Source organism: Bombina bombina, chromosome 5, assembly GCF_027579735.1.
Source record: "Bombina bombina isolate aBomBom1 chromosome 5, aBomBom1.pri, whole genome shotgun sequence".
Lineage (NCBI taxonomy): Eukaryota > Metazoa > Chordata > Amphibia > Anura > Bombinatoridae > Bombina > Bombina bombina.
The window spans coordinates 449,210,606-449,222,806 of record NC_069503.1 but is presented as its reverse complement, the minus strand read 5'-3'; the positions used below and the strand labels follow the sequence as shown (position 1 = coordinate 449,222,806).

Sequence of the window (12,201 nt, the reverse complement as noted above, 5' to 3'; positions counted from 1 at the left end):
GATATTATGTTCAAAAAAATGATTGATGGAATATAAAAATGACTCAACATCCTTGAAGTGCTTGAAACAGAGGAAGGAATTGGCTATTAAGGCAGCTGACAAGGGTGGTGCCCTAGTAGTGATGAGCCAGGTGGCATATATATCTGAAATTGAGCAACAACTTAGTGATACCTCTGTATACGTCAGGATTGGTTATGACCCCACGCATAAGATTCAAAAAGAGATTATCAGTATTCTAGGTAAAGCTAAAAACAATGGATTGATCTCTAAAGATTTGTATGATTTTTTACATGTTAAACATCCAGTGAGACCTGTCATCTATTGTCTGCCAAAGATCCATAAGAATGAGTTAGAACCACCTGGCAGACCAATAGTGGCAGGATCTGGATCTATTTTTACTAATATTTCTATCTTCTTGGATAAGATTTTACAACCATATGTGATTAAATCTACATCTTATATCCAAGATACATATGATTTTTTTAAAAAAATTGAACAACTAGATTTGGAAAATACTAAGGTAATTCTGTTTACACTTGACGTGTCTAGCTTATATACATCGATTAAACATACAAGTGGGATAGAATCAGTTGCCAAGGTTTTGAAAAATGATAATAGATTCAGTTTATCTCAGATACAATTCTTTTTAGAATTATTAGAGGTTATCCTTTATATGAATTATTTTCTTTTTAAGGATGAATTTTTCTTTCAAAAGAAGGGTACTGCTATGGGATCCAATGTCGCCCCAAGATATGCCAACATTTTTATGAACAATTTTGAAGAGATTTTTGTCTATGAACATACATTATTTAAGAAATTTGGTGCCACATGGTGGAGGTTCATTGACGATGTGTTTGGCATATGGTATGGCGACATTGGATCCCTACTCCTATTTATTGATGATCTCAATAAGTCTGTTAATGGCATTAAATTTTGTTTGACATGGAATGAGCAGTCTATTCAATTCTTGGACACATACATTTACAAAGTGGAACATGGTTTGAGAGCGGATATTTACTCAAAGCCCACAGTCAAAAACAACACTTTGCTGTATGGCAGCTTTCATCCACCTTCCACCTTTAAAGTAATACCAAAAAGTCAATTATTAAGAGTGGATCGTATTGTGTCTGATACTGAATTAAAAACGAAAAGGCTGGAACAGATGTCAAACAAATTTTTACAAAGAGGTTACCCGTTTGAACTTGTGAATAGAGAAAAGCAAAATATCATTTCAAGAATGGGAAAGTCTGAACCCATTGGAAATAAGAGGAATAGGAATAAAGACAAGATCAATAGGCTATTGTTTGTCACACAATATAGCACTAGGAGTAGTCAGGTGAACAAAATTATACGAAAGTATTGGCACATTTTACAGAAATGCCATCCTGACATTAATGCATTCCATGAACCACCAATGCCGGCTTACAAAAGGAGTCCAAATATTAAAGATCAACTAGTTAGAGCAGATGTTGGTAGTCACAAATATCAACAGAAAACTATCACTGGTAAGCGGCGCACAGGTTGCTATCCTTGCCTCTCTTGCATAAATTGTAATTCTATGATCAAGGGAGGAGAATTTTTTCATCCCTATACAGGTAGAAAATACCGGATTAAAGAATATTTGACTTGTAGGACAGAGTTTATCATATATGCCATTAAGTGTCCATGTTCATTGGTATACATTGGACAATCGACAAGAGAGGCACGTGAGAGGATATCTGAGCACAAGTCAAATATCAGATGTGGCAAGGATGCTCCAGTGTCTGCGCATTTTTTACAAGCAGGACATAGTATTAGCCAATTACGCTTCCAAATTTTGGAACATATACACATGCCTAGGAGAGGGGGTGATAGAGAGGCCTTATTGAATAAAAGGGAAGCCTTTTGGATCAATGAGCTTAACACCTTGTGGCCTAAAGGCCTCAATAGGGAGTGTAACTGGAAAACATTTAAAATCTAAACAGTGTAATTCAATATTGAGTAAGATAAAAAGGTAACTTCTTTAAGCGTAGGGGTTTGCATTTACCTTTGCTATATATTTAAATTTAGCATTATAGTGGATTATGCCTTAACTAGTAGTCAAAAAAGGTCATTTGAGTGACATTATTGGATATAGACATTTGGCATTACCTATATTTTCACTGAGTATCCATTGGTTTTTAAATCTCTGACTTATGGTAATATGGGTATCCTTTGTTGAAGGATTCCCATATATATCAATTTTTTAATTTATATATATAGTCCATTCGATTGATTGTGTTCCTATATATATATATATGGTAATTAAGACATTTTGATATGAGTATTGTGATTAATTTTAAATATCAAATTCTAATAAATTTGAATATTTAATATATTTATTTTCACAAATATATTCACATTGAATTCAGTTGTCACAAATATTATTATTCTAATTTTTTACTTTTTACTTTTTATAGGATCACTTGGCACTTTATTCATAAAGTTGGTTATTGAATTTCTGCAATACATACAATGTAAAATATTTTGTAACACATTTGTATCTTTGTAATTGTAAGAAATGTATTTTGACATGCAATATTCAAATCCACCACTAGAGGGCGATATATGTGCAATTTTTTTCACAATTGTTTGGCGCCAATATGGCTATTTAAAGGGACATGAAACCCCCAAAAAAATATTTCATGATTCAGATAGAGAATACAATTTTAAACAACTTTCTAATTTACTTCTATTATCTAATCTGTTTTATTCTCTTGGAATCATTTGTTGAAGGAGCAGCCGTGCACTACTGGTTTCTAACTGAACACATGGGTGAGCCTATGACAATCAGTTTATATATGCAGCCACCAATCAACAGCTAGATCCTAGGTTCTCTGCTGCACATGAACTTTCCTAGATAAACATTTCAGCAAAGGATAACAAGAAAAAGAAGCAAATTAAATAATAGAAGTAAATGGGAAAGTTGTTTGAAATTATATTCTCTATCTGAATCATGAAAGAATTTTTTTGGGTTTCATGTCCCTTTAAATGGTGTTTTGTTCAATTTAAGTCAGGCTTGAGAAAGGGCTTATTGTTAGCCCGAAACGTTGCTGTATTTGACCTGTGTTTAAAAATAAAAGTCACTTCTTTTACCTTTAAATGACGTCATCCAAGATGGCGTCCGTCGAATTCCGATTGGCTGATAGAATTCTATCAGCCAATCAGAATTAAGGTAGAAAAATATGATTGGCTGATTGAATCAGCCAATCAGATTCAAGTTCAATCTGATTGGCTTAACCAATCAGCCAATTGGATTGAACTTGAATCTGATTGGCTGATTCAATCAGCCAATCAGATTTTTCTACCTTAATTCTGATTGGCTGATAGAATCCTATCAGCCAATCGGAATTCGATGGACGCCATCTTGGATGACGTCATTTAAAGGTACCTCATTCCTCGTTTAGTCTTCGTGCCGGATGGATGCTCCGCGGCGGAGGAGCGAAGAAAGAAGATTGAAGATGCCGCTTTGCTTGAAGAAATCGCCGGGTGGAAGAAGACATCGCCGGATGGAAGAAGACTTCACTGCCGCTTGATTGAAGACATCGCCGGATGGAAGAAGACTTCACTGCCGCTTGATTGAAGACATCGCCCGGATGGAAGAAGACTTCACTGCCGCTTCATTGGACATCGCCTGGATCGGATGAAGAGTTTGGCACGGATGGGTGAAGACAAGGTAGGGAGATCTTCAGGGGGGTAGTGTTAGGTTTTTTTAAGGGGGGTTTGGGTGGGTTTAGAATAGGGGTATGTGGGTGGTGGGTTGTAATGTTGGGGGGTGGTATTGTGTTTTTTCTTTACAGGCAAAAGAGCTGTTTTCTTTGGGGCATGCCCCGCAAAAGGCCCTTTTAAGGGCTCGTAAGGTAAAAGAGCTTTGAACTTTTTTAATTTAGAATAGGGCAGGGAAATTTTTTTATTTTGGGGGGCTTTATTATTTTATTAGGGGGCTTAGAATAGGTGTAATTAGCTTAAAAATCTTGTAATATTTTTTTTATTTTTTGTAATTTAGTGCTTGTTTTTTTTGTAATTTAGTTTAGATTATTTTATTGTATTTTAGTTTAGATATTTGTAGTTTATTTAATTTATTGATAGTGTAGGTGTATTTGTAACTTAGGTTAGGATTTATTTTACAGGTAAATTGGTAATTATTTTAACTAGGTAGCTATTAAATAGTTATTAACTATTTAATTGCTATTGTACCTAGTTAAAATAAATACCAAGTTACCTGTAAAATAAATATAAACCCTAAAATAGCTGCAATGTAATTATTAATTACATTGTAGCTATCTTAGGGTTTATTTTATAGATAAATATTTAGATTTAAATAGGAATATTTTAATTAATAATATTAATATTAATTAGATCTATTTTAATAAGAATTTAGTTAGGGGCATTAGCGTTAGATAGGGTTATTATACTTAATATATATATATTATAATAACGATATTAACTATATTAACCCTAATACAATTAGGGTTAATATAGTTAATATATGTAATATAATAACTATATTAACTATATTAACCATAATATAATTAGGGTTAATATAGCAGGCGGCGGTGTAGGGGGATTAAATTAGGGGTTAATATTTTTAAAATAGATGGCGGCGGTGTAAGGGGCTCACTTTAGGGGGTAGGTAAGGTAGATGGCGGCGGGGTAGGGGCTCACTTTAGGGGGTAGTTAATGTAGCTGGCGGCGGTGTAAGGGGCTCACTTTAGTGGGTAGGTAAGGTAGCTGGCAGTGGGGTAGGGGCTCACTTTAGGGGGTAGGTAAGATAGATGGCGGCGGTGTAAGGGACTCACATTAGGGGGTATGTAATGTAGCTTGCGACGGTGTAGGGGGATCACATTAGGGGGTTATAGATTTAATATAGGTGGCGGCGAGGTCCGGGTGCGGCGGTTTAGGGGTTAATACATTTTTTTATTGTTAGGATAGTGAGGGGGGGTAGTGGTTAGAGGGTTAGACGTGTCGGGCTATGTTAGGGAGGCGTGTTAGACAGTATGGGAGATTTAATAACTTTAGTCAGGTTTTGTAGGCACCGGCAGTTTCTAAAGTGCCGTAAGTCACTGGTGACTCCTGAAATTTGTGCTTACGCAGATTTCTGGACATCGCTGGTTTGTCAGACTTACGGCACTTTAGCCTCTGACGGCGCCGTATATAGGATAGCTCGAGTTGCAAGCTGAAACTGCGGGCGGCGGGGGTTCGCTCGCTTGCGCCGCAAACTACGCTCTTTATCGGATTGCGCCCAACGTCTAAAATGCCAAGTCCAAATAATGTCAAATCCTGAGAACATCATTACATTATCTGGATTTGACATTATTTATTATTATTATTATATATCCTCATCTGGAGCACTGGTCCTCATCTGGAGAGCTGGTCCTCTTCAGTGGTGGCGGTCTTCAGAGACGTGGATCCTTTTCATGCGATCGCCCTCTGCACATTCAAGCTTGAATGCAAGGAACCCCTTTTATATTGGGGTACCGTTGCATTCCTATTGTCTGAAATATTCAAATCAGTAAATAGGATGAGAGCTGCTTAAATACTATTGGCTGATTTGCTCTTTTAAGGGCAATGCCCATACAAATGCCCCTTTAGGGTCAATGGGTAGCTTAGGTTTTTTAGACTTTTTTTTATTTTGGGGGGTTGGTTGGGTGGGGGGGGGGTTACTGTTAGGGGGGACTTTGTCATTTTTTAGGTTAAAGAGCTGATTGCCCTTTTAAGGGCTATTGGTAATTTATTGTGAGCTTAGGGGGTGTTTTTATTTTAGGGTGGCTTTTTTGTTTTTATAGGGGTATTAGATTAGGTTTAATTTATATTATTTTGGATAATTGTGTTTAATATATTTTGTAATCTTTTTGTTTTTTTTATTTTTCATAATTTTAGTGTTTGTTTTTTTGTAATGTTAGTTTTTTTTATTTTTTCGAAGTGTTAGGATGTTTAAATATTGTAATTTAGTTTTTTTTAATTTTTATTTTATTTTTATTTTTTTAAATAGTAATGTTAGGTTAATTTATAGTTTAACATTATTTTTTTTTTATTTCACATAAGTGGTATTTATTTTAAGATAGTTATATTGTAAGTTTAATTTAAAGTTAGGGAGCCGGCGGTTTAGGGATTAATAGGTTTATTATAGTAGTTTCGATGTGGGGGGCTGGCAGTTTAGGGGTTAATTGGTTTATTTAGGTGTTAGCGATATGGGGGCTGCGGTTTAGGAGTTAATAGTTTTATTTAGTGTCGGCGATGTTGGGGGGGCGGTGGTTTAGGGTTTAAAAGGTTTATTTAGGGTCAGCGATGTCAGGGGGCAGCGGATTAGGGGTTAATAGGTTTATTTAGTGTTGACGATGTCGGGAGCGGCAGATTAGGGGTTAATAGCTTTATTTAGTTTTGGCAATGTTGGGGGGGCGGTGGATTAGTGGTATTTAGACTAGGGATTTATGTTAGGGTGTTAGGTTTTTACATAACTTCCTTTTCCCGATATACATCAATGGGGATTGCGATATAGAGATCGCAATTCCGTAACCGCAGGTGTTAGCTTATTTCTAACACTTCTCCCCATTGATGTTTATGGGGGAAAATGTGCATGAGCACGTCATGTCAGGCCTTGGCTTTTGTGCAGTATGGTGCTTAACGCACCATATCGCACAACACAAGAAGGTTTTTGTGAAACTTGTAATGGCAGCGCTATGGAGAGTGTGATTAGCGCACAACTCGTAATCTTGGTGATTATTAGATATTATTATATAATTATTATTTACATACACACACACACACACACATATATATATATATATATATATATATATATAGAGAGAGAGAAGAAAGTAAAATGTGTTCACTCAGTATACTGGGTAGACACAAGTGGCACTCTATAGTTGGCGCTAGTCTGTATTGTGTATGGTATAGTGGCAGCTATATAAGACAAGTACTGGTTGAGATGTGAAGTCCCAGTCAGTAAGTGAAAAATGTGTATACAAGAGTAGATACAGCGCCTATATATCCATTTAAAATATGGGTGGTATATGGGAATATGAATGAGAACTAGAGCTAATTATTAGAAAAATAATAGCAATTAAAAGAATATTAAAAAAAAGATAGATTTTTAGAATCAATTATACTTGAAGAATGATGAATAGATTATGAAACAGTGTTCATATGAGTCTTTAGACAATATATAGTCCGTAGTAAATCTTCATAAGCAGTTGATATCAGTAAATAGATGGTATGTAATACCCTTACCAGATATTACCTCAATCTGATGAGGTAAGTATGCCGCACTGGGGGTATATACAGATGGTAGAATCTTCTCCTTGTCATTGTGGTGAAGAAAAGTACTGGAGTGAAATATACTTGAATGATCCAGTGATAAAAGACTTGCAATTGTATACCAAGACAGAAAAGGTACTCCAAGAGGCTAACTACCAACACAAAGGAAGTACAAGGGATTTATCTACAACCAGAAACATATCCCTGCATACTCCAGGAGGCTTACGAAAACCCAAGAGGCACCACATCTAAATACAAGGAGAAGATTCTACCATCTGTATATACCCCCAGTGCGGCATACTTACCTCATCAGATTGAGGTAATATCTGGTAAGGGTATTACATACCATCTATTTACTGATATCAACTGCTTATGAAGATTTACTACGGACTATATATTGTCTAAAGACTCATATGAACACTGTTTCATAATCTATTCATCATTCTTCAAGTATAATTGATTCTAAAAATCTATCTTTTTTTTAATATTCTTTTAATTGCTATTATTTTTCTAATAATTAGCTCTAGTTCTCATTCATATTCCCATATACCACCCATATTTTAAATGGATATATAGGCGCTGTATCTACTCTTGTATACACATATATATATATATATATATATATATATATATATATATATATATATTATAGCCCTTTGCAGTCAAATACCTGGTCATATACCTTTTAACCCTTATTAAAAAAATAAATAATATTGATGTGAATAATTTTATCAGATACAGTTTCTATGAGTGTAACAGTTTATTTAATGTTTTATTTTGTGTATGGTGCAACTTTTTATTTATCTCTAACCCTGAATGCAAGGTCTTCAGTCACGCTAACGTGACACATGTTAAATTCAATTGCGCTTTAATGAATGTATTTACTATAAACTCTTAGGGGCCGAATTATCAAGCAGCTAAAGACCGCTGCTCCATAACTTGCCCACCTGCTCTGAGGCGGTGGACAGAAATCAGCCCGATCGAATACGATCAGGTTGATTGACACCCCCTGCTAGTGGCCGATTGGCCACGAATCTGTAGGGGGTGGCATTGCACCAGCAGTTCACAAAAATTGCTGGTGCAATGATAAATGCCGACACGTATGCTGTCGGTATTTAGCGATGTGCAGCGGACATGATACTCTACATCGTATCATGTCCGCTCGCACTTTGATAAATATGCCTCTTAATATGCTCACAAGTTAATGTGCCTGAGATATTCTAATATTGCACTCTCTCAAACATTAGTGTGTCACTTGTAACCAAGCCCTATGTGTATAGATGTTTAAAAATGCTAATTATTAAATTCCATAAAATATAAATTTATTTACAACAAAATCACAGACCTTCTCACTTAACTACAATTGCCACATAACTTTCTACAGGTAGCCTTCTGGGAAACAGCTTCATTATATTTTACCTGCTAAGTTGTTTATTGTATGTGTTTGTATATTTAGTGATAATTCCTTTTGTTTTGTTTTGACTTTAAATGTATATATTACAGGCTGTGCTAGTCATAATTTGCATAGTTTAAGCAGCTGTTGTACATTTATCTGTCTATTTGTCTTAATGGTTTTATTTCACACTTATATGTCTGTCTTATCTCTGTAATATTTTGTTTTTTGATGTGTTTTTTGGTTTCTGCATGACTGACCCTTAGCTTAAAATGTCCATAAATGTACCCTCCCACTCATTTTAACACACTTTCTCTGGACCATCATTAACCAATTTATTTCTCTCCCTTTACACAGTCTAAGAACACAGAAAAAATCACAGACCTTCTCACTTAACTACAATTGCCACATAACTTTCTACAGGTAGCCTTCTGGGAAACAGCTTCCCTCCCACCCTACCCCTCACCCCACCCACCCCAAGCTCACTTCCTCATTTATAGATAGTCTCCCACACAACTTTAACTCTCCTGAAATGACAGGTGCAAACACTGATCAGCACATCCTTCCATTCCCTTAACCCCATAGAATACACAGTACTTTTATTATATTATGTTTCATATACCTTTTGTTCCCTTATGCAATTGTTACAGTAATTCTGTGTCTTATGTTTTTAACTGGTTCCCAATTCTGTAAAAATGCTCAATATATTCATATTCCTTTTTGCTACCCTTTGTCTCTATAACAAACTACACTATTCAATTACTCCTTCTCCCTCTCCACCTGCACTGTTCATTAGCCCATCTCTCCTAAACTCACCTTACTTTTCTACTCATGAACTTTACCTATTCCTAAACACTCTCTCTACCCCCTCCAGCCCATCTCAAAAGCAGTCTCTCTACTGCAAATCTGTATCTCATCTCATGTCACTCTCCCTCTTGCTTCTACTTACTGCTGGTGACATCTCCCCTAATCCCGGTCCTCAACCACTGACAAGCCATGCACATCCATGTGTACCATCCCATAGACTCAGAAAACAAAACTCTGCACACCTTTCTCACATTCCTCTTGCATCTAAAGCCACTACCCCTTTCACCTGTGCACTCTGGAACTCTCGCTCTGTTTGCAACAAACGCACTTCTATACATGACCTCTTCATCTCCCGCTCCCTCAACCTTCTGGCCCTAACAGAAACCTGGCTCTCTCCCCTAGACACAGCATCCACTGCTGCTCTGTCACATGGGGGTCTCCACTTCAGCCACACTCCTAGGTCTGGTAATAGACAAGGAGGTGGTGTAGGTATTTTACTTTCCTCTCGTTGCACCTTTCAACAAATACACCCTATCTCTTCCCTCACTTTTCCCTCATTCGAAACCCACATGATTCGCTTATTCTCCCCTCTCTCTGTACGTGTTGCAGTCATATACCGACCCCCTGGCTCCGCAACTCAATTTCTAGATCACTTGGCTGCCTGGCTACCCTACTTCCTTTCCTCTGACACCCCTGCCCTCATTCTTGGCGATTTCAACATCCCCCTTAACAATCCCACTGCCTCATCTGCTAAACAACTTCTGCAACTCACTTCCTCTTTCGGTCTGTCACAATGGACTGATTCTCCCACTCACAAAGACGGTCACTCTCTTGACCTGATCTTTAGCTATCGATGCACTCTCTCAAACTTCTCAAACTCCCCTTTTCCTCTGTCTGACCACCATCTCCTTACCTGCAACATTTCATCCCTTCCTACAACTCTCCCACCTTCTACTCCTCACACCAAACTTCACAGAAGCATTAGGTCTTTAGATCAGCAACAACTTGCTAATTCCCTTCAACCACTCCTCTCATCCTTCTCCACCTTTTCCTGCCCTGAACAATCTATCTGCCACTATAACTCCACCCTTATATCCGTCCTTGACAATCTCGCCCCTCTTACTTCTGCTAGGAAATCACACACTCATCCCCAGCCCTGGCATACTCCTCTGACACGGTACCTACGCAGATGTTCCCGTACTGCTGAACGGCATTGGAGAAAATCACGGAGTTCTGCTGATTTTCTTCATTACAAATTAATCTTGAACTCCTACTACTCTGCCCTTAATCTCCACAAGCAACACTACTTCTCTACCCTTATCTCTAATCTTTCTTCAAACCCAAAACGTCTGTTCTCCACTTTCAATACTCTCCTCCGCCCTCCCCCACTTCCTATTACAACTTCTCTGTCAGCCCAAGACTTTGCCAGTCACTTCATTAACAAAATTGACTCCATCAGACATGAAATCAGCTCTCAACACAATTCCATTCTCTCCCCCCCTCAAATACTCTCACCCAACCACAACCCTCATAACCTGAAACTTAGTTCATTCTCCCATGTTACTGAGGATGAAGTTTCAGCACTTATACTGCGCTCTCACCTCACTACCTGTCCCCTTGACCCTATCCCCTCACAGCTGCTCCCCTCTCTTTCTGCTACCCTTACCCCTATACTAACACACATTTTCAACCTCTCCCTCAGCACTGGTACATTTCCCTCATCAATGAAACATGCGCTGGTCACACCTATCCTCAAAAAACCTTCCCTTGATCCTACCTCCCCATCCAACTACCGCCCAATTTCCCTCCTCCCTCTTGCTTCAAAGCTTCTCGAAAAACTAGTATATGCACGCCTATCCCATTTCCTTACGTTAAACTCCCTTCTTGACCCGCTGCAATCTGGATTTCGTCCCTATCACTCCACAGAGACAGCTATTGTTAAGGTCACCAACGACCTACTTACAGCCAAATCAAAAGGCCACTTCTCTCTGCTTATCCTCCTTGATCTGTCCGCAGCCTTTGACACTGTCGACCACCCTCTTCTGCTCCAAACCCTCCAATCCTTCGGCATCTGTGACACAGCCCTTTCGTGGCTCTCTTCCTATCTGTCAAACCGTACCTTCAGTGTAGCCTTCTCTGGGGCCTCCTCTGCCCCGTCACCACTTTCTGTCGGAGTACCGCAAGGCTCTGTCCTCGGTCCCCTTCTCTTCTCAATCTATACGTCATCACTAGGTTCCCTAATTAAGTCCCATGGTTTCCAATATCATTTGTATGCCGATGACACCCGAATCTACTTCTCTACACCAGAACTATCTCCTTCCTTGCTAACCCGTGTCACTAACTGTCTTTCTCACATCTCTTCCTGGATGTCCTCTCACTACCTCAAGCTAAATCTCTCCAAAACTGAGCTCCTCATTTTCCCCCCTTCTTCCAAAATCTCCACCCCCAATATCTCTATAACTGTCGACAACTCCATCATTACCCCTACCCCGCACGCCCGATGTCTCAGGGTCACATTCGACTCAGATCTTTCATTCACTCCTCACATTCAGTCATTGGCTAAAGCCTGCCGCTTTCACCTTAAAAACATCTCTAAAATTAGACACTTCCTTACACAAGACACAACTAAGATTTTAATCCACTCTCTCATTCTTTCCCGCCTTGATTACTGCAACTCTGTCCTCTCTGGTCTCCCCACCTGCCACCTAGCTCCTTTACAATCC

The 12,201-nt window shown here is 38.3% G+C and overlaps 1 protein-coding gene across 1 annotated transcript in view; it reads left to right on the top strand.

The window, feature by feature from the left end:
* LOC128660461 (ATP-binding cassette sub-family A member 13-like) overlaps positions 1-12,201 on the top strand; it is a 478,364-nt gene that overhangs the window by 280,112 nt on the left and 186,051 nt on the right. The gene's annotated exons all lie outside the window — the stretch shown is intronic.